Source organism: Salvelinus sp. IW2-2015, linkage group LG30 (assembly GCF_002910315.2).
Source record: "Salvelinus sp. IW2-2015 linkage group LG30, ASM291031v2, whole genome shotgun sequence".
NCBI classification, from domain to species: Eukaryota; Metazoa; Chordata; class Actinopteri; order Salmoniformes; family Salmonidae; genus Salvelinus; species Salvelinus sp. IW2-2015.
The window spans coordinates 14,602,059-14,625,476 of record NC_036869.1 but is presented as its reverse complement, the minus strand read 5'-3'; the positions used below and the strand labels follow the sequence as shown (position 1 = coordinate 14,625,476).

The following is a 23,418-nucleotide window of genomic DNA, read 5'->3' as shown; positions in this document are numbered from 1 at the left end:
ACGCAGGAGTGGCTTCGGGACAAGTCTCTGAATGTCCTTGAGTGGCCCAGCCAGAGCCCGGACTTGAACCCGATCYAACATCTCTGGAGACCTGAAAATAGCTYTGCAGCWARGCACCCCATCCAACCTAACAGAGCTTGAGAGGATCTGCAGAGAAGAATGGGAGAAACTCCCCAAATACAGGTGTGCCAAGTTTGTAGTATCATACCCAAGACGACTCGAGGCTGGAATCACTGCCAAAGGTGCTTCAATAAAGTACCGAGTGAAGGATCTGAATACTTATGAAAATGTGATATACATTTTTTAGGTTTTATACATTTGCTAAAATTTCTAAAAATGTATTTTTGCTTTGTCATTATGGGGAATTGTGTGTAGATTGATGAGGGGGAAAACAATTTAATCAATTTTAGAATAAGGCTGTAACGTAACAAAATATAGAAAAAGTTGAGGGGTCTGAATACCTTCCAAATGCACTGTATATAGACATATACTGTACATACGTACATACATACACATTCAGTACCGGTCTAAAGTTTGGAGACACCTACTCATTCAAGGGTTTTACTTTATTTTTACAATGTTTTACATTGTAGAATAATAGTGAAGACATCAAAACTATGAAAAAACACATATGGAATCACGTAGTAACCAAAAAAGTGTTAAACAAATCTAGATATACTTTATACTTGAGATTCTTCYAAGTATCCGCCCTTTGCCTTGATGACAGCTTTGCACACTCTTYGRATTCTCTCAACCAGCTTCATGAGGTAGGTGTGCCTTGTTAAAAGTTCATTTGTGGAATTTCTTGAAAGACAAACACACTTTTATGAGTAGACTAAAACAACTGGACACACACACACACACACACAACACACAAAAAGAAGAGGAAGGTAATGTTTTCCGGGATGTTCTTCCTCAGAGGGAGCAGAGGGAGAGTAGCAGGTTAGCGCCCTCGCACACTAACCTCTTCAGGACAGAGAGTACGACYTGTTCCGCCTCCTCACCACCTACACACATCTCCTCCCTCATCCCTTCTTTCMCCCKGTCTTACCAYTAARGSCTGTACCACAGGGAGTGTTCTCYATAGCTCCATGGCTGTGTYRATGCASTATAAGGGTTGCTCCCCGCTCTGGCCCTCTCCACAGTCACCTTAAAAACTCTCTCAGCCAACCCCTCGGACACTGTCACCGGAGAGTCTTCATACACACTGCTGCATCTCGAGAATCTCGACTTTTTTGTTCATCTGCAAAAAGCGAGATAACAACAACCAATGTGTTTTATGTAAAAAATAAAATAAAAATTTGAAAAGGAAAGAAAAACGTGCCTTTTTCACGTTGCTGACGTTTCCGTTTTACATCAGAACACCATTGTCTAAGATGTACACGGACCAGGTCACAACCTTGAGTATCTGGCATGACAATAAAAAAGTATCCACGGGAAGCACGTTGGCCATTTTAATTCATAAACATTAGGCCTCTACTCTCTGTAAAATTCACACAATTACCCTGTATTTATAAACACTGTAAAAATCCCATGATTTTATTATGTGATTTTATTATGCAAATGACACATGAAAATCACTCACAAGTGAAATTACCTGAATGTCAAGCCCTGGACTGGTACCCAGGCTAACTGCCTTCTATTTTGAACACATGTATTTTCATTGTTAGAGCGACCACTTGAGTATCTGGTCAATATATTGGATAAAATGCGGTCACACACAATATCTTACATTTATTAGTTGGAGGACATGTTTAATGTTGCCTTGTTTATCAGTACAACTAAAATGTGTATTCCACCTGTCACAGTACCCAACCCTCTGACATACTATTCACGCAACAGTCTGGGAGCATCAGGTAAGCCTCAGAGCAGTACCCAGGTAGCAGTTCAGGGGTTTATGTGCCTTGCTCAAGGACACAGTGGCAGAAGGGGTTGGAACCAGACCTGGATAAATAGTATATTCTAAATACTCTAACTAGCTGTGGTCGATGATTGAGCTTGCCTGGCACAATGGGACCACTGTAATAGTCCCAAAAGAGCAAACCACATCTTTCTGGCACTCCACTCCAGACAGGCTCAATACTATTTGAACTCAGGTCAGAGCAATTGTTTCTTTTATAAAGCCCTTTTTACATCAGAGGTGATCAGGAGGTGCTTTACAGATACCCGGCCTAACACCCATTGAGCCAGAAGCTTATGCCTTGGCTTTAGCTCAGCAGAGTCTAATACAGCCTTGTGGTGCACAGGACTAATCCTGTCAGCAACACCAGCAACAATACTGCTGCTAAATACTGTAATAAAAAAATTACTTATTCTGGTATCGTTTGAATTATTTTTAAATATTAGGTTGTTATGGCACCTTTAACATTCACAAAGTGTTACCCAAAATATTTAGATAAGCAATTTGGGCGAGTTTCTTTCAACATGTGAGTATCACTTGTGAACCTGTACAACCCTGACAGTGATGCCTGACTCAACATGTCTAATTGTTACTATCAGAGCCTTCTTGACTAATAAGGACTGTTTATATGGATGTAATGTCTGTGCATTTCCGTTGTACTTGCTAGGTGCAAACACAACAAGTTTTAGAGAGTACGTTTATATTCGAGGGTGTGACTTTTTAGGGTGTGACCAGATTTAAGACTCATTGTATACCAACCTACTTAGAGACAGTGCTGGGAAAGAATATATTTATATTCATATGACATTTCACATTCATTAAATCCCGAGGCATGGTCCGTGTCCAATATCTGTATTGCCTACTACTTACTAAAAGTACATACTTCTGTGTACTAATCGTACTACATATTATTTAGAACGTACTGTTCAGTAAAAGCATATGCAGTAAGCAATGAAAATCAACATACTAATTATTATTCATACTGTGAAGGCATCTAATGCGTGATTTCCAGGCCATTTGTTCATTTTGGTATCATCAGCTGTTGAATGTATGCATTTAAAGTATACACATGTTTTACCATTGTCTGCAATGTGTTTCATGAGACACTCGTTCTACAACACCTTGCTATGAAAGTAGCTTGCAACTTGAAGTTTTATAATTTCATGTAAAGACAAAACATTTTCTGCTGTAATATTGATGTGCTTATAAAGACAGTATGCCTACACTCTACCTAGCAAAAATACAAATAAGTTGTGTGTAGAGGAGAACAACAGATAGATTTGTATGCTCCTTGTTCTTCAGCTGTCCCAGAAATAGCATGGCATTCAATTCTATTTCTATGGTATTTTCTAAGGATTTGGCTGTCTAACCACATACTGACAATCACAGGTCTCTGGGTGAGGTTCTGTCGTGTACGTACAGGTGCAGTCAGGTGGCAGGAGGGGTGGAGGGCATGACACTTCATCCTGGATATGACAGAGTTTGCCTCAAGCCATGGGTCCAGCAGTAGCCTACAAAGTAATAAGAGAAAAGTGCAAATTGCTGAACTTATGTAGATATTCTAAACAAAGTGTTTTGATAACTTTCAAGTGCAACGGTTCCATGTAGAATAAACCATCCTTATTGTTCTGCTAATACAACAATGTGCAAATATTATAATTGTCTTTCAAACCAATACAGATACAGTACCTATTAGCATTTATTTCTGGTGGTAGACGTTAGTCGTCATCCCTTCATTCGGTGTCCCARATAAGACAGTTRCCTGACATGRTTGAAGAACACACTKATTTTTAATAGGTCAGTAGCCAGTGATGCTGACGCCGTCACTATTTCCACATTCAAAACAACTGGGAACTGGGCACGCAGAAAAGAATGGGAGAAACTCCCCAAATACAAATGTGCCAAGCTTGTAGAACCATATTCAAGAAGACTTGAGGCTGTAATCGCTGCCAAAGGTGCTTTAACAAAGTACTGAGTAAAGGGTCTGAATACTTGTGTAAATGTGGTTTTTATTTTTTATAAATTAGCAAAAAGTTCTAAAAACCTGTTTTTGCTTTGTTATTATGGGTAGATTGTGTAGACTGATGAGGGAAAAAATAATTAAATACATTCTAGAAGAAGTCTGTAATGTAACGAAATGTGGAAAAAGTCAAGGGGTCTGAATACTTTCTGAATGCACTGTGTAGCGAATGTGCCCACTCTTGTATTTGCACGTGTGCTCTAGCTAACAGCTAGCAGATACATTGTGGGTATAGCCTACATCAGGGGTATTCAACTTTTACTCTACGAGGTCCAGAGCCTGCTGGTTTTCTGTTCTACCTGATAATTAAGTGCACACACCTGGTGTCCCTAAATCAGTCCCTGATTAGAGGGGAACAACGAAAAAAATGCAGTGGAGCTGGCTTCGAGGTCCAACTGCAGCATCAATCATCACTTTCACCACACTGAAGTTTATCATAACTTATTTAATTTGTAGCCTAATAAACTGCATGCTTTCCCGAGTTGTATTGGAAGAACCACACAACATATCATCACATGAATCCAAGTTTACTTGAAAAGCATTTTCCACCAACATTTCTCGCATTATTAATTTGACCGACACAAAAATATCCCACCTTGTCCAGCCTATTTTATTTTGTCGACATTTGGTAAGTTTACCTAGACAAAATGGCTGTTATCATCAGGCCTGTCCTGACATTTTTTTTAACGTACTTTACTCTCATAAAAAGGGAAGCACAGCTCGCACAGCCGCGAACTGCCCATTGACACGAGCCTAACAGACGAGCTAAATTACTTCTATGCTCACTTCGAGGCAAGCAACACTGAAGCATGCATGTTAGCATCAGCTGTTCCGAACGACTGTGTGATCACTCTCACCGTAGCCGATGTGAGTAAGACCTTTTAACAGGTCAACAATCACAAGGCTGCGGGGCCAGACGGATTACCAGGACGTGTACTCCGAGCATGCGCTGACCTACTGGCAAGTGTCTTTACTGACATTTTCAAACTGTCCCTGACTGAGTCTGTAATACCAACATGTTTCAAGCAGACAACTATAGTCCCTGTGCCCAAGAACACTAACATAACCTTCCTAAATGACTACCGACCCGTAGCACTCATGTCTGTAGCCATGACGTGCTTTGGAAGGCTGGTCATGGCTCACATCAACACCATTATCCCAGAAATCCTAGACCCACTCCAATTTGCATACCGCCCCAACAGATCCACAGATGATGCAATCTCTATTGCATTCCCCACTGCTCTTTCCCACCTGGACAAAAGGAACACCTACGTGAGAATGCTATTCATTGACTACAACTCAGCGTTCAATACCATAGGACCCTGGGACTAAACACCTCCCTCTGCAACTGGATCCTGGACTTCCTGATGGGCGGCCCCCAGGTGGTAAGAGTAGGTAACAATACATCTGCCATGCTGATCCTCAACACGTGGGCCCCTCAGGGGTGTGTGATCAGTCCCCTCCTGTACTCCCTGTTCAGTCATCACTTCATAGCCAGGCACGACTCCAACACCATCATTAATTTTGCTGATGACACAACAGTTGTAGGCCTGATCACCGACAACGATGAGACAGCCTATAGGGAGGAGGTCAGAGACCTGTTCCTGTGGTGCCAGGATAACAACCTCTCCCTCAAAGTGTTCAAGACAAAGGAGATGACTGTGGACTACAGGAAAAGGAGGACCGAACACGCCCCCATTCTCATAGACAGGGCTGTAGTGGAGCAGGTTGAGCGCTTCAATTTCCTTGGTGTCCACATCACCAACAATCTATCATTGTCCAAACACACCAAGACAGTCATGAAGAGGGCACGACAAAGACTATTCCCCCATGGGTCAACAGATCCTCAAAAAGTTCTACAGCTGCGCCATCGAGAGCATCCTGACTGGTTGCATCATTACAGAGGGTAGTGTGTACGGCCCAGTACATCACTAGGGCCAAGCTTCCTGCCATCCAGGACCTCTATACCAGACCTCTATATCCCCCTCCCCTCGTTTTACACTGCTGCTACTCTCTGGTTATTATCTGTGCATAGTCACTTTAACTCTACCTACATGTACATATTACCTCAATTAACCTGTGCCCCCATACATTGACTCTGTACCGGTACCCCCTGTATATAGCCTCGCTACTGTTATTTTACTGCTGCTCTTGAACTATTTGTTATTTTTATCTATTTTTTACTTAACATTTATTTTTCTTAAAACTGCATTGTTGGTTAAGGGCATGTAAGTAAGCATTTCACTATTCGGCGCATGTGACAAATACAATTAGATTTGATTTGGATGGAAACCTGGTTAATGTGAAGCCATTTTGAAGATGCTGGAATGATAATTTGGACGACCATGCACATGCCTACAGGAGACTTTTGAAGTAGCCTAATCAGATTAAAACACTGTGACTGGTTGTGTTCATGGCACATAAAGGTAATACCTTTTCAAAGTTAAATGACCAATATTTAGGCTATATTGATACGTTAGGTTCTAGGTGTGCGAGGAATAGCCGCTCGGATTGAAGACTAAGCAGAGCTCATGTTAAGCTTTCCTGAATAACTGGGCCTGCCGGGAGCATGTGGCCACACTATTGTACGAAGACTTGGCAGAATGATGATCAGCAACAGACCACATCTCAGTATCAGAAATAAAAAGCCAGACTGGCCTGCTACTCTATTTTTCTAGAACTTCTACACCGTCGAGAGTAGACCTACAACTGATCCAAATTAAATGAAACAGGGCTTTTGCGCCGTTATTCAAATGACATTTTCAAAGCAGCCTAGAGTAGAATTTTGTACTCAGTTGAAAACAATAATGCAATTATTCATTGCATTGAGGTGTTGTAGGCTAGTCTAGGTAGGATATTGTCCCTAAACATGATCAATAGGGGAACTTTTTGAGCTGCGTGTTTCATGTCTTCACTGTTCTTTCATGCGCAATGATGCAACTGGCCTCTCTGCTGCCTATCAGCTATTCATATTTCTTATTGTGGATTCATGTGGATGTAGGGCAGGATATACTAGTAGGCTATACTGACCAGTGGTATAGTAAAAGTTAGCATGAGGAAAAGTGTAGTGCTTAAGGGAAGTACCAAAACACCTTGATATAGGGGAGGGGTATGCAAGCAGATGAGGAAATGTGGCTAAGATAGAAGACATTATATAGTTAATCCTGCAAAAAAAGCGAATGTAAACCAGGGGGGGGGGACAACTGCACTACCCTCCCCTTTTCCCAATAAAAAAAACACACAACCCTCCCAAAAGCAAAAATAAACAAAAAAGTTGGACAACCCTCCCGTATTTTGGATGACCTCCCCACCCCAGTACCGGTATTTAAAATAAGGGTGTTCATTCGAATATTTTGAAATATTTTCTCTATCCTAGAAAGCAAGTTTTGTAAAACCAGATGATCAGTATGTTTACTCTTTCTATAAAGGCACTAATATTGTGTAAGTGTTCTTTGAGTGAACTTGACTGTAACTATGGATGAGAAATGTTAATTTGTATGAGTTTGTAGAGTCCGTGGTGGTCGGCGAACCCTCAACCTTCTGGCCCATAGCCCTGCATGGCATCTACTGTGCCACAAAAACATGCTGAAGTGGCAAAGTTGATATCCATGTTTAGAAACACAGGGTCGCTAGCTACAGTTATCGTTAAAAATTATTTTGAGTTAATTCTATGAGGACGGAGGGTGTGCAATTTTTTTTTACAATACAAGGGGAGGGTCTTGTGAAGATATTTTGACGTTGGGGAAGGGAGTGCCTTTTTTTAAAGACACCTTGAGTTGGAATGTTCCTAAATAACCGCCCTTTCTATTCTGGTGTGCGTCTGTCTGACTGTCTTAATTACACATAACACCCAGACATGTAGAGACACCTCTGCATATGACGTCGAATGTGTGAAATATGTTGATGACAAACCCAGAACATATTAGTGTTGAAAGCTTTCCAGGCTGGTGAGGCATTGTAAAATGCAGTGTTTCATTGATCAATTCATTGCTAAGCCACTTTAAGATGATTCATAAGAATTGTCTACCACTTAATCAAGGTGGTGAGGTAAGTTGCTGTGTTAACGTATACTCTTTCACACTATTGAACCATACAGTGCTGGCTTGGATATTTTCTTGTAACATTGTCCTTTCCAGCATGGTTCCAGCAACTAGTGGATGACAGCTCAGTAGAGCTTGGCTCTGTTTGTCTCAGCATTGTAAAAAGCCCTTTATTGTTTTTACAACTTTAGCCTAACCAGAATTAGAGTCAGAATGAATACAAATATTGGATATATACAGGATATTTCCGAAAACTTAGCCAGCCAGGTGTATTTACAACCTGTATTTATACTATCGTACTATAAAAATTTGCCTGGTGCATGCCGTTAAACCTCTGTGAAGTGGATTATTTCTATAGAACTCCTTCCTGCTTATAGGATGGCTACTTGCGACAGTAACAAAACATATGTACAGGTAGAAATGTATTCATTTAGAGAAAACGTGTCATCTTGCGAAGAGCAACATCCCCAGTCAGTGTGTCAGTGTTTTGACCAATGATATACTTTTTTTTGCACACATCCCAACTAACGATTTGCAGTGACCCAATCGTAACGAATCCTAACTTGTATTTATCAGATGTGAATTGTACAACTTACCCTTACACAACACTATTTGGATATGTGAAATGTGATTTCAAGTTTCTGATTATTTATTGTCGTCTTAGGCATTGCCAACCGCCAATAAATAACTAGACACACCCTAAACAGTACTGGTTGATTTAAAACTGGTTTGGTTTGTCATTAGATTTCATAATATAAGATGGCAAGATAATTTAAGAGTTGACTCACTCCCTGACATTTCCCTGACTTCTACTATGACGCTGAAAGGTGTTCTAGTTTCATTGAATCTGTTCTATTGAACATGCCATTACATCCACGATAAGGAACATCCTCCTTGTTTTATGTGTAAATGCCATGGTATGACATGAAAGATGCTGACTCTGTGAAGCATTTATTTGGGCTGCAATTTCTGAGGCTGGTAACTCTAATGAACGTATCCTCTGCATCAGAGGTAACTCTTGGTCTTCCATTCCTGTGGCAGTCCTCATGAGAGCCCGTTTTTATTTTACTAGGCAAGTCAGTTAAGAACAAATTCTTATTTTCAATGACGGCCTAAGAACAGTGGGTTAACTGCCTTGTTCAGGGGCAGAACGACAGATTTTTACCTTGTCAGCTCAGGGATTCGATCTTGCAACCTTTCGGTTAGTCCAAGGCTCTAACCACTAGGCTACCTGCCGCCCCAGTTTCATCATAGCGCTTGATGCTTTTTGCAACTGCACTTGAAGAAACTTCTTGAAATGTTCAGTATTGACTGACCTTCATGTCTTTAAAAAATGATGGACTGTCATTTCTCTTTGCTTATTTGAGCTGTTATTGCCATAATATGTACTTGGTCTTTTACCAAATAGGGCTATCTTCTGTATACCCCCCCTACCTTGTCAGAACACAACTGATTGGCTCAAATGCATTAAGAAGGAAAGAAACTCCACAAATTAACTTTTAAGAAAGCACACCTGTTAATTGAAATGCATTCCAGGAGACTACTTCATGAAGCTGGTTGAGAGAATGCCAAGTGTGCAACGCTGTCATCAAGGCCACAATAAGTGGCTTTTTAAAGAATCTCAAATATGAAATATATTTTGATTTGTTTAACATTTTTTGGTTACTACATGATTCCATGTCTGTTATTTCATAGTTGTGATGTCTTCACTATTATTCTACAATGTAGAAAATATTTTTAAAAATAAAGAAAAACCCTTGAATGAGTAGGTGTTCTAAAACTTTTGACCGGTAGTGTATTTGCATAAACTCTTCAGAGTTGTGTTCTGTGGGTGTAACCGAGAAAACTGATACCCCATTTCATTGCTTCACATTCCAACCTTGTTTAACATTATCTCGTCTAAATATGGCATGAATCCACCAATTGTTACCTTCTGCATCACTTTCAAAGAGGTACTTTTATTTTGAAGGTAAACCTCAAATTACACTATTGTGCCTAATCCTTATTGTGGCTAGCTTCACAGCATATAACCAGGTCCGGTCGAGCATCACTAGCCAGATGACGCTAGCTTTGGGCAACAGTGTTAAGTAGCTGCCTAGCTATTTATTTTCATGAACTGAAGTTTAATTTCATTATGCGAACAACAACTGGCTACCTAGCTAATACTTACTCACAAGGATTCCTGAATCATTGCTAAGAATAATGAAAATGACTGCAGAAATACTGGTCATTGTTTTCAGGCTGGTTGTATTGGTGCTAGCTAGGTACCAAGCTAAAGCTAGCTAGCTACCCCAGAAGTAGCGGGCGAAAAAATTATGCTTTATTACCAACGCAGTATTGTAAACACATCGTTCGTGGCCAGTATTTGCTTGTTTGCCAGCTTTGACATTGCTACTGATAGTAGTGGTGACGCTTGGCTTGCACGTGCAAATTCAGAACACACAACATTCTATAATAGAACTGTGTTATTTGACGTGTCAAATTAAAAGCCCTATTTAAAGCCAAATTGTGTTATTGTCAAATTGTGTTTTTTGACGTGTATCTTTTTTGACACGCAAAGACCCAAACGGCGTTTATGTTGTGAAGCTAATAGCAGTGACGCTGTTACTGTGTAACTCCGGTAGGGCAACATCTGAAAAATAGAGGACTTGGTAGTATGTACCGGTGTTCGACCAGTCGCGAAAGTCAACATCACCCACGACAGAGAACGGTTGATTGTCAAGGGCAATGAATTAAATTAACTTGGTGTTAATGGATTTCACCTTTGAGTTGTCTCCCTGAAATGTTCTTACTCTTTCAAATGACTGCTCGACTTTTTGACTGTTCGATCTACACAGCTGACATTGTGGGCTAGGATAGGAATACTGTGTTGCACGTGTAGCGCCAAATTGTACATGGCATCATTACATCATGTGCTTACGTTATATAGGTATGTGCGTCAGCTTTGACATCGGTTTTGCACATAGGCGTTAAACTAGACATCGGGCCGATACCGATGTTGGTATTTTTAGCTAATAACGTCCGATTCCGATATGTTCACCGATATATCGTGCATCCCTACTGTACACCATTACCTATGCATTGTGGATCAATGACATGGGGTATCAATTTACTCAGTGACACCCACAGAACACAACTGTGAAGAGTTTAAACAAATATTAGCATTGTAGCTCTTATTGCGTGACTTTGACTGTGAGAAATCACCTCCTCAGTCAGCTTATTGTGCGTATTGACATTCATATTGCTCTGTACATTGTGGATCAATAAAATTGGGTTTTGGTCTGCTAATGGAAACCCACAGAAAACAACTGCGAATAGATTACACAAATATTTGTGTTGTAGCTCATATTGCGGGACTCTGAAACAACTGTGAAATGATCCACATTTATTGTACCAGTCAAGCTATTATGTGTTTGTTGAACACTATTCCAGAGGAAAAACAATACAACATGGATGTTTTGGAGTCTGAAAACTCTGAGGAGAACTTCGGTACTGAGTAGACTGATACCCCATTTCATTGCTCCACATTCCAACACTCCAACCTTGTTTCGCATTATCTAGTCTAAATATGGCATGATTCCACTATTTGTATCCATTTGCATCACTTTCAGAGGGACTTTTATTTAAAGGGCGAGCCGTAAATTCCACAACACATAACCCGGTCCGGTCAAGCGGCACTAGCCAGATGAAGCCAGCTAGCTGCTTATAACGTTAACTTGGGGCAACAGGGTTAAATAGCTGGCTAGCTTGTTTAGTTCGTTATCTAGCTAGCTAGTTATTTTAATGAACTGAAGTTCGATTTCAATAGGAGAACAACAAGTGGTTGCCTAGCTAATATTTAGTCACATGGATTCCTAAATCAATACTAAGAATATTGAAAATGGCTTCAGTGTCATCTGGTCATTGTTTACAGGCTGGTTGCATTGGTGCTCGCTAGGTACCAAGCTAAAGCTAACTACCCCAAAAAGTTGCTAATAACATCTGCATCAAAATATATTTGCTAACATTTTTGATCCTGCTCGTTTGATCCTGATCTTATTTCAAATGCTAACACAGACGTTGTCCCATTCAGTCAAAATAATAATGACTTATTACCAACGCAGTATTGTAACTACATCGTGGCCAAGGAGTGTGCTTGTTTGCAATCTTTTATTTATTTTTTACAGCAGCTTTGACAGTGCTACTGATCGTAATGTTGGCGCTTGGCTTTGCACGTGCAAATTAGGCACACAACAATACAACTTTTTTATTTGACATGTAAAATTAAAACCTTATTTGACTCATCAAATAGTGTTATTTGACATGGGGTTTTTTTTTTTACACGCAAAGAGCCAAATGGCTTTCCATATTCAACAATCTAAGCCAACTGCCAACCCAGTCTGTTTTGCCCCATAGTTGCTTAGGCGTCGGTTGTGTTGCTAAACAACCATTATGGTTGACTCTCAGGCAGGATGAAAATGACTAACATTTAACATTTAACATTTAAGTCATTTAGCAGACGCTCTTATCCAGAGCGACTTACAAATTGGTGCATTCACCTTATGATATCCAGTGGAACAACCACTTTACAATAGTGCATCTAACTCTTTTAAGGGGGGGGGTTAGAAGGATTACTTTATCCTATCCTAGGTATTCCTTAAAGAGGTGGGGTTTCAGGTGTCTCCGGAAGGTGGTGATTGACTCCGCTGACCTGGCGTCGTGAGGGAGTTTGTTCCACCATTGGGGTGCCAGAGCAGCGAACAGTTTTGACTGGGCTGAGCGGGAACTGTACTTCCTCAGAGGTAGGGAGGCGAGCAGGCCAGAGGTGGATGAACGCAGTGCCCTTGTTTGGGTGACTACATCGACCATGATCCTTTGCTTGTTACGGCCACTTTCAACATGATTCTTAGCTATTTTTTGGTGCCATTTAGCAACATGACGCCTGAGATAGTAGAGAAAGGAATCACATAATTCAATATATAACGTCCACACAGCACCGTCGACCAATCGCGTTCTCATTGTTAAGCAGCATCACGTGGCTGCTAAGCTAATCACCCAATCCCTTCTCAAAGTCAGGGTGAGTCGAGAAAACTGCCTATTTCCCGTGAAAGTACGTAATGTCACGATTCCAAAACTGTACAATATTACAGAGAACAAGTTATTTATCTTACATCTCAGAAAAGATTTGCAATGTCTTGTTTACAAAATTCATGCTAATGTTGGGTTTTTGAGCTAGCGCCCAATTGACTCCATTTCACTCGTTGACGGAGAGTTCTACTTGTCCTAGAATCGCCCTGAATGTACAGCTCAGCCAATACGACGCATGGGCAACAATGGGAGTTAATATGAGATTGCCATCTCCTCAAAAGTGTCTCTGGTTTCTCATATCCTCAAAAGTATCTCTGATGATGCACAGCCATCGAGAGTTTTCCATAGGAATACGTGGATGACGTCAGTGCTATCACCATCTACTGGTTTTAATGTCTATGGGTCTTTTGTCCATTCATCATTTCTTCTCATGAACCTTTCAAGAGACTGAGTAAAGTAGAAAAAAATGTATCAATCATTTGGGTTAGAGAAAATAAATGTGTGTTTAAAACAAGTAAAATCTTGTGTTGAGTACTTCAAGACATTGACTTTAATGTTCCAAAATTACTTTTATGATAGGTAGTCAAAAATAATGTAGATATTCTGGGTTCACAGTTACATCACTTTTTTCAGACTCAAATGTGTTTAACACAAGAAAGGTCAAGGGGATAATATCTCTGACATTTTTAAAGTAATTCCCCCGTCCATCCTTAACTTTTCCTTAATTAGTCATAAGTTGTTAGGATTTCAATATCACTAACAGAATTTGTGTTATAAGCAGTTAAGAGGCCATTTTTTCCTGAGCGCCAAAAAGGGACTTTTTCAAATCCTCCTACATAGTCACATGCAGATAAGATGTTTCGATTTCATTTCTATACAGTATCAGAAACAGCAGATTCTTAGGTTTCCAAAACACTTACCATTGCCAAATCAGTCTCAAAATAGTACTTTTTCCAAGAATAACCACTGTTCCATGCGCTCCACACTTGAGCATGCCAGCAACAGACAGCCTGCAGTAACAAACTAATGAAAATGTATTTGTGTTCTTGGAAATAATTTTTTTTGTATTATAATGTTACCCAAGACCTTCATAAACACAACCAAAGTAGTATTTTGAAAATGTATTTATTAAACTGAAAATGTATTTATTAGACTGAATGTTGATTCAAAATTATCCCTCATTGGCCTGAATGGGGATCCCAAAGAGGCCAGGCTTTTCTAGTATTAAAAGGAAACATTTTATTTATTTAATAAATGGCCTAAAGACCTTAATATTGGTTCCAAATTAGTAAGAGTCAAATGAGTAAACAAGCTGGTAATGTATAAATTAATTTCATAAGCTCTGCTTTTTTTAATCAATAGTTTTGATTTATTTACAGTGAAATCTAAAATATTTGTCCCAAAAAATTCTCACTTGAGGTTTCTGGAGCATCTGTTTCGATTTTGGTTAGTATCCTTAGATGCCATATTAAAGCTCCATTCTGTTACGAAAACAATAATATGTGGTCCCCACCAATTGTTTTGGTATAGAGCTAGGAACGGTCCTAGGGAATTGTAACCACTGTCAAATTAATAGACAGCACTCAGAATATTTTTACTTTGATGAAACTATACATCGTTCGGTTATAAATACTCACAGGACACAATATATAATCCTCATGTATGGTTGTCAATCTCTAAGCAGGTATGGAAATTGAGGGTGAAGAAATAAAGTCGTGTGGAAAGTGAATTAGGATTGAAGGGATGACAGATTAATGTGATTACATTTATAATGAATGTCTCTTACCGTTTGCAGTGTTTGTCCATTTTGTGGTTGGCAGTGGTGTTGAAGGAGTGGCCACAGAGCAGTATCTGCTTTCTTCTTGCTGAAGGTTCTCATCTCATCCTCCAATGTCCACCTCTTCTAAACAATCGTATTTTTATTTCTGCAGCCCTCTCTTCAGCTGTTCCTACTTACTGGTACCTAGCAACTGAAAACCCAGAGAAAAGTCAGTGTTTTACATGGATCTTGCAAAACAATGTTATATATTGTTTTACGTACGAAGCAGGTTTGAAGAGTTAGCGAGGTAACTTTGGCCAACTCTGAGTTCAACTTGGGATAACCGGTCATACGAAAGTGGCTCACCTTTTAGCCAGGTGCATTCATATCTAACCTGCTCCGGGGAATGCTAATGGTACTTTCAAGACAACTGGGAACGAGTTTAAATCATGACGTCAGTGAACTTCAGGTCGGGAAGTCAGCTCTAGAAAGATGCCTGAGTTTCCGACTTGGAATTCCGATTTCATTTTTCCCCCAGTGACAGTTGTTTTGAACGCGGCATAACTCACGGTTAACTCCATTTATCGCGAATGAAATGACTGAGCCACGAGATGAAGACCAATAAAATAAAATAAAATAAAAAGACCAGTAAAAAATACATTTAAACTCAGTTTTTCACAATTCCTGACATTTAGTACTAGTAAAAATTCCCTGTCTTGGGTCAGTTAGTACTTGCAAAAACTATAGTTTGTTAACAAGAAATTTGTGGAGTGGTTGAAAAATGAGTTTTAATGACTCAAACCTAACTGTATGTAAACTTCCGACTTCAACTGTACGACCCACCACTGCGATCTGTATGCTCTCGTTGGCTGGCCCTCACTACATATCCGTTGAAAAACCCACTGGCTCCAGGTAATCTACAGTTGAAGTCGGATGTTTACAGGTAGGAAAAGTATGTGGATATATTGAAGCAACATCTCAAGACATCAGTCACGAAGTTGAAGCTTGGTCGCAAATGGGTCTTCCAAATGGACAATGACCCCAAGCATACTTCCAAAGTTGTGACAAAATGGCTTAAGGACAACAACGTCAAGGTATTGGAGTGGCCAATCGCAAAGCCCTGACCTCAATCCTATGGAATTTAATTCATTGTATTTTATTTTTTTCCCCTGTGGGGGGGGGGGACTGTGGGAGGGGTCTCGAATGGTTGAGGGACAGCTATTGGGGAACTGTGGTGGGATCTTGGAGGGTTCGGGCTTCACAAGATTGTGATCATGAAAAAGGAAACTCTGACATATTTTATATCACTATCGTGCACACGCACCCTCACACATACGGATGGCTCTGTTGCGGAAAGACTGATACATGTTTGATAGTGTCTTGATGCTGTATTGTTTGTCCATCATGTTCTAATACTTTAATGTTACCCCTTGTGTTTTTTGTAGTAAATAATTATTTATTTATTTTTTAAGAAAATAAAAGAAAAAAGAAAAAAAGAAAGGAGGCCTAGAAACCCGACTCCGTTACACCAGCTCTGTCAGGAGGAATGGGCCAAAATTCACCCAACTTATTGTGGGAAGCTTGTGGAAGGCTACCCGAAAGGCAATGCTACCAAATACTAATTGAGTGTATGTAAACTACTGACCCACTGGGAATGTGATGAAAGATATAAAAGCTGAAATAAATCATTCTCTCCACTATTATTCTGACATTTCACATTCTTAAAATAAAGTGGTGATCCTAACTGACCTAAGACAGGGAATTTTTGTACTCCAATTAAATAACAGGAATTCTGAAAAACTGAGTTTAAACGTATTTGGCTGAGGTGTATGTAAATTTCCGACTTCAACTGTATAAGTCTTTGCTAGGTAAAGCCCCGTCTTATCTGGTCACCATAGCAACACCCACCCGTAGCACACGCTCCAGCAGGTATATTGCACTGGTCATCCCCAAAGCCAACATTTTCTTTGGCCGCCTTTCCTTCCAGTTCTCTGCTGCCAATGACTGGAACGAATTTGCAAAATCTCTGAAGCTGGAGTCATATCTCCCTCTCTAACTTTAAGCATCAGCTGTCTGAGCAGCTTACCGATCACTGTACCTGTACACAGCCAATCTGTAAATAGCACACCCGACTTCCTCATCCCCATATTATTACTTACCCTCTTGCTCTTTTGCACCCCAGTATCTCTATTTGCAATTCATCATCTGCACATCTATCACTCCAGTGTTAATGCTAAATTGTAAATATTTTCACCACTAGAGCCTATTTTTTGCCTACCACCCTATTCTTCTACATTTGCACACACTGTATATAGATTTTTATATTTTTCTTTTATTTTGTGTTATTGACTGTACGTTTGTTTATGTGTAACTCTGTGTTGTGTAACTCTGGCCTACCTGGTTAAATAAAGGTGAAATAAAAATAAATAAAATAATGCTCTCTGGTGAGCATCCTCCTATATAACTTTCTGGTGGGGCAGAGCCTGTCCTGACTGCATAGCTACCTTGGTCCTTCGCTTCCCGGATGCTGGGGTCTCTGACTTCACTGCTAGTAAGTCATGGAGACATTATGCATGTTGTGAGAAGTTCTGTACATAACCCGTATAGTACCCTAGAAACCCCAGTAGTTTCCTCAGCTCTCTCATGTTTGTTGGTGGCCTGTTTACCAGTTCTTGCACTGCTACAATTTCTTTAACATCCATTCTGTAACCCTCAGCAGAAATTATTTTTCCTAAATAACGGACCTCATTCTTGAATAGGTCACACTTATCAGCCCTGAGTTTAATACCCCATTTATTTTGCTGCCTGAGTACCTGAGGGACATCTTCCACATGTTGTTCAAATGATGACTAAAAATAAGAACATCACCCAAATATGGTACACAGATCTCTTATACCCTCTAAACTTTCCTCCATGCTTTGTTGGAAGGCAGAGGGACTGTTTGATAAGCCAAAGGGAATTCTATTCCATTCATATAAGGCCCAAGGGCTGCTGAAGGCAGTGTATTCTCTGGACTCCTCTCCCACAAAGCCTTTCCTTGATCTTAAACTGTAAACCATGAGTTTCCTCCCAAACCATCAAGTATTTCCTATATACGGGGTACGGGATGCCTGTCCAGAACAGTCTTCTTGTTCAATCCCCTGTAATCAACACAAAGTCTTAAACTCCCATCCTTTTTCCGTACACAGACCAGAGGTGATGCGTATGATGAAGTTGACTTCCTGATGGTGGCTTTTCACCTCAGCATACAAGGGGCGTGGCACACCGTTGTATCTCTTTGCCACTGGTATGTTATCAGTCAATCTCAGAATGAACACACATTCTGAGATTTTCAATACACCCTATGTCCATGTCATCTTTGGCGAAAACAGCTGATTCCTCTCTGAGCATCTGTTTGATTAATTATTGTTGTTCTTGGCTCAAGTGCTGAACATCTACAGGTGGGTCCCACCACTCTATGTGACCGTTGCAGGGCCAGGCTCTGGTGGGGATCTGTCCTGAACCTGTGCTACAGTAACCTTTTCTCCACTGGGCACAGGAACCGGGTGACACGCTACTACTCTCTGTAATGTCCCTATCACTGTTTGTCTTGGTAAGGTAATGTCATGTTTGGTAGTATTCACTACTGCAATGTCAACTTTTCGAGATGGTTGTTTTGATGTTTTCACGACCTGACTTTGTAAGTCCAGGCCACAGATCCCTCTCACGTCCGGTTCAAATAACACAATTCCATCATTGAAGGGGACCTCTCTTGGGATACAGGGATGAATCCATGTTGTTTGTCCACCTGGAATGACAACGTCACGTCTGCCTGCTGTAAGCAAGCAGTCCTCTGTGTATTTACTGTATACATCAGCTCTGAGGGCTCCTTGTTACTTTTTGTTTGAACTATTTCTTCAATTACATTAAACTCAATGATTCGTTTCTCCAGTCTTTAATTTGTGACTATTATCAGAACCCTCAACTGTTTTCCTACAATGACCTCAGCTTTGGGATCAAGCAAACTAAAACAAAATGTCCATCCAACCCAGAAAGGGAATTTCAGTGCCATTGGCTGCCTTCAGATCCAGTTTCTCTGTATTGCCCATGATTTCTGCCGGTGGTCTAATTTGTGTGCGTGGCAAATTACGTTTTCTCCATTCCTCACTTATGATGGATACCTGAGCCCCTGTGTCTTCACACCCTCCATATAACACCACACTTGACATCTTTTACCAATGAGCTGTGCTATATTACAATGTCCTGTGGTGGCTGGGGTAGTTGGCCCCCACTCTCTCTGTGTCATGGGACAAGGGGAGTTGTGGTCAGTCTTGCGAGCAGTCTTACATGTTGGTTGGTGCTGTTTCCAATGATCCTGTTGGCACACTTTGGAACAATAGGCAGCTTTATGACACAATGAACACAACTTCAACTCTGAGATTCTCTCTACCTTTGCACTGCAGCCGCTGCAACACTGGATGGAGCTAGATGTATCTGAGGTCATTCCCCGTTCCATGGTTGTGACCCCCAGGCGTTTCCCCGATCGGGGATATGCGTTGCCCCTGATCCTACATCCTACTACCCAATGGCTATCACTGCCACATTTGTAGCAATGATGGAAAGTCTGTTGATCAGTCTCATAACAACTTTTGCATTTTCTTTTCTCCCTGTTGGTTGGACTTGGTTTTCTGTTGGAGCGATTCCCAACTGAACTGTCACCCTGGCCCTGCACTGACTGTACTAATGAGGCTACAGGTCAGTTCTTTGATTGCTTCATTGCGCGCATCAATTTTACTCAGTAGAGGATTGTATTGCTTTTGGACTGTGGTCCGTGAGGGCTCTGCCTGTGCACATTCCTCTCTGCTATCCCCGTTATCCTCACTCAGTACTGCGTTCACTCGTGTGGGTGTGAACTTACGTGAAATCCTGGCCTTTTGCATACGTTCGCTTTCATTGCCCTGGGCAATTAGCATTTTCTCAAGCAACAGTTCATCACTGGTGTTAATATTCTGGAGATGCACTCTCATCTCTGCCCTGACATTATCATTTGTTAATCCTGTAACAATGGCCTGCAMGCATTMGCTCTTGACTAACTCTGTMCCATATTTCAGTCCTGATTGGGCACYAGCTGAGGCTGATAACARTTTCTMTCTCAGGTCAAAGACTCGGACTAGGWAGTCCAAGGCAGACTCTCCCGGCTCTTGTGTTGCTTTAGTCAACTTGTGATACAGTTCAGTAGCATCCTTCTCTGCATAATGTGTCCTCAAGATTTGCCTTAGTGTGTAGAGTGTCATGTCTGTTTTTCCCTCCAGATAACTCCTCATTTTAAGCCCTGGGCTCACAGCTCTGGTTACTGCTTGTATGATTTCTAATTCATGGTACCCTTTTCTCTGTCCATTTTCAATCTGATGTTCTAGGCTGCTGAAGCTGAGCTTATCTTTCTGATTCTGATCTCCTATCTGTCCATGGATTTTAAAGTCTTTATAACTGGACATACTCACTCCATTCTCTCTGTGGCGGATGCCTTTCTGGAGCTGAGACCACTTCTCTGCTGGGCTGAGGAGCCCCTCCCTCTTCTTTTCGTTCTGCTGCAGCTCCCATCTCTCCGCTGTCCACTTGCATCATTGGCGCCGACTGGCTGGGACTTGTAGGCAGACTTTTCACATTATCCTCAGAGTCCGATATTCCTTTGATTTCGTCTTTCAGTTGAATCAGCCAAGACATTCCCTCATCCTCTGATTCCATTAAATCCTCCTTCTCACAGTAATCTTCCATCAATTTGCGCCGCAAAGCGCGATGGCTCTTTCCTTTTACTTCAGTCATCTACACCTCCTATTCCACAACGTAACGTTACACACATGTGCCATAAATTGTCATCAGTTAAAGTCCATAAACTCTGCTCGATTTCATCCAACAACGTTTCCCTCTCTCGACTCATATTGTCCTACTAACGTGGCAACAACGACAATGCAGGCAATGGCAAGATAGCTACAATCTGTTTGGTGGTTAGCCTGATAACGTTAGCTAGCTAGCTACTCTCCCAATGTCTCTCGCTCGTTGTTCGTTCCAGGAATATGGGCCGGTGCTCACATGAAAATACATCTCAGCGGTGCCTCCAAATTTGTTACCCTTTCTATGAGCGTATAATATAAACTACAACATGGAAGGTACGGTTTACTTCCCTTTTAATCATGTCAGCACATGTAACAACAGTTTACAGCCCTTTTTTTGTTTCTTATTCTTCCTGTCCCCAATTCACTTAAACTATATTTATTTATTTCCCATGGGCTTCACCAGAGTACCTCCTAGTGGCTGGAATACAACTGTATTCAGCCCCTTACACATGCAGTTACAAGCCTGCTAGAGTTAGCGGCAGGTGGACGAGCAATATCCACCGTAATGGTACGGATGAAGCCTGAGCTGGAATGTGAAGCTAACTGAAGCTGGTTAACTTTAGAAAACCCTGCGTATATCTCGCTTGCTTCGTAGGATACCCCTCTGGTGGGTATTCCAGAAATAGGGTTTAACATTTCCGGCTTCGCTTAACCAGTTGAGGGAGTCCGGGATTTGTTGGTTCCAGAATGGCTGCTTCTCGTTTAAATAGGCCTAATTAAAGCCAATTTATCATTGCTCTGGCAATGCAATCCAAAGGCTCTGTGCGGAGGCCAAATCGAGCTCTGTATCACATCGCTATGCACCTCCCACATTTTGTAACAATGCGCAGTAGTGTAAAGTACTTAATTAGTACTTTAAATTATTTTTACTTAAGTCGTTTTGGGGGGTATCTGTACTATTTATATTTTTGACTACTTTTACTTCACTACATTTCTAAAGAAAATCTTGTAATTTTTACTCCATACATTTTCCCTGACACCCAAAAGTACTCATTACATTTTGAATGCTTAGCAGACCAGGAAAATGTTGAAATTCACGCACTTATCAAGAGAACACTGGTCATCCCTACTGCCTATGTGTTGGCGGATTCACTAAAACACAAATTCACTAAACACATCTTTTGTAAATATTGTCTGAGTGTTGGAATGTGACCCTGGCTATAAAATACATTTTAACAAGATGTATGTTAAACAAGAAAATGGTGCCATCTGGTTTGCTTAATATAAGGAATTTTTGATACTTAAATATATTTTATCCATTAAATTTACTTTTGATACTAAAGTATATTTAAAACCAAATAATTTTACTCAAGTAGTGACTTTATATTAAGGTATCTATACTTTTACTCAAGTATGACATTTGGGTATTTTTTCCATTATTGACAATGCGGAGGGCTCCATATAGCTCTGTATTGACACTTCCTTCACAACAGCTCTGCTCTTCTCAAGAAGTATGAAAATCAAATCAAATCAAATTTGATTTGTCACATACACATGGTTAGCAGATGTTAATGCGAGTGTAGCGAAATGCTTGTGCTTCTAGTTCCGACAATGCATTAATAACCAACAAGCAACCTAACCTAACAATTCCACAACTACTACCTTATACACACAAGTGTAAAGGGATAAAGAATATGTACATAAAGATATATGAATGAGTGATGGTAAGGAAATGGCATAGGCAAGATGCAGTAGATGGTATAGAGTACAATATATACATATGAGGTGAGTAATGTAGGGTATATACATAAAGTGGCATAGTTTAAAGTGGCTAGTGATACATGTATTACATAAAGATGGCAAGATGCAGTAGATGATATAGAGTACAGTATATACATATACATATGAGATGAGTAATGTAGGGTATGTAAACATTATATTAAGTGGCATTGTTTAAAGTGGCTAGTGATACATTTTTACATAATTTCCATCAATTCCCATTATTAAAGTGGCTGGAGTTGAGTCAGTATGTTGGCAGCGGCCACTAAATGTTAGTGGTGGCTGTTTAACAGTCTGATGGCCTTGAGATAGAAGCTGTTTTTCAGTCTCTCGGTCCCTGCTTTGATGCACCTGTACTGACCTCGCCTTCTGGATGATAGCGGGGTGAACAGGCAGTGGCTCGGGTGGTTGTTGTCATTGATGGTCTTTATGGCCTTCCTGTGACATCGGTGGTGTAGGTGTCCTGGAGGGCAGGTAGTTGCCCCCGGTGATGCGTTGTGCAGACCTCACTACCCTCTGGAGAGCCTTACGGTTGTGGGCGGAGCAGTTGTCGTACCAGGCGGTGATACAGCCCAACAGGATGATCTCGATTGGGCATCTGTAGAAGTTTGTGAGTGCTTTTGGTGACAAGCGAATTTCTTCAGCCTCCTGAGGTTGAAGAGGCGCTGCTGCGCCTTCTTCACAACGCTGTCTGTGTGGGTGGACCAATTCAGTTTGTCCGTGATGTGTACACCGGGAACTTAAAACTTTCCACCTTCTCCACTACTGTCCCGTCGATGTGGATAGGGGGGTGCTCCCTCTGCTGTTTCCTGAAGTCCACAATCATCTCTCTTTGTTTTGTTGACGTTGAGTGTGAGGTTATTTTCCTGACACCACACTCCGAGGGCCCTCACCTCCTCCCTGTAGGCCGTCTCGTCGTTGTTGGTAATCAAGCCTACCACTGTAGTGTCGTCCGCAAACTTGATGATTGAGTTGGAGGCGTGCATGGCCACGCAGTCGTGGGTGAACAGGGAGTACAGGAGAGGGCTCAGAACGCACCC

At 40.9% G+C, this 23,418-nt stretch overlaps 1 long non-coding RNA gene across 1 annotated transcript; it reads right to left on the bottom strand.

Annotated features, from left to right (window-relative positions):
* Positions 1–541: 541 nt before the first annotated feature.
* On the bottom strand, positions 542–21,004 carry LOC111955264 (uncharacterized). Its single transcript, XR_002876096.2, has 3 exons — positions 20,267–21,004; positions 14,814–14,997; positions 542–3,411 (listed from the first exon to the last, which is right to left on the bottom strand). It is a non-coding gene; the product is annotated as an uncharacterized lncRNA (long non-coding RNA).
* Positions 21,005–23,418: the final 2,414 nt, after the last annotated feature.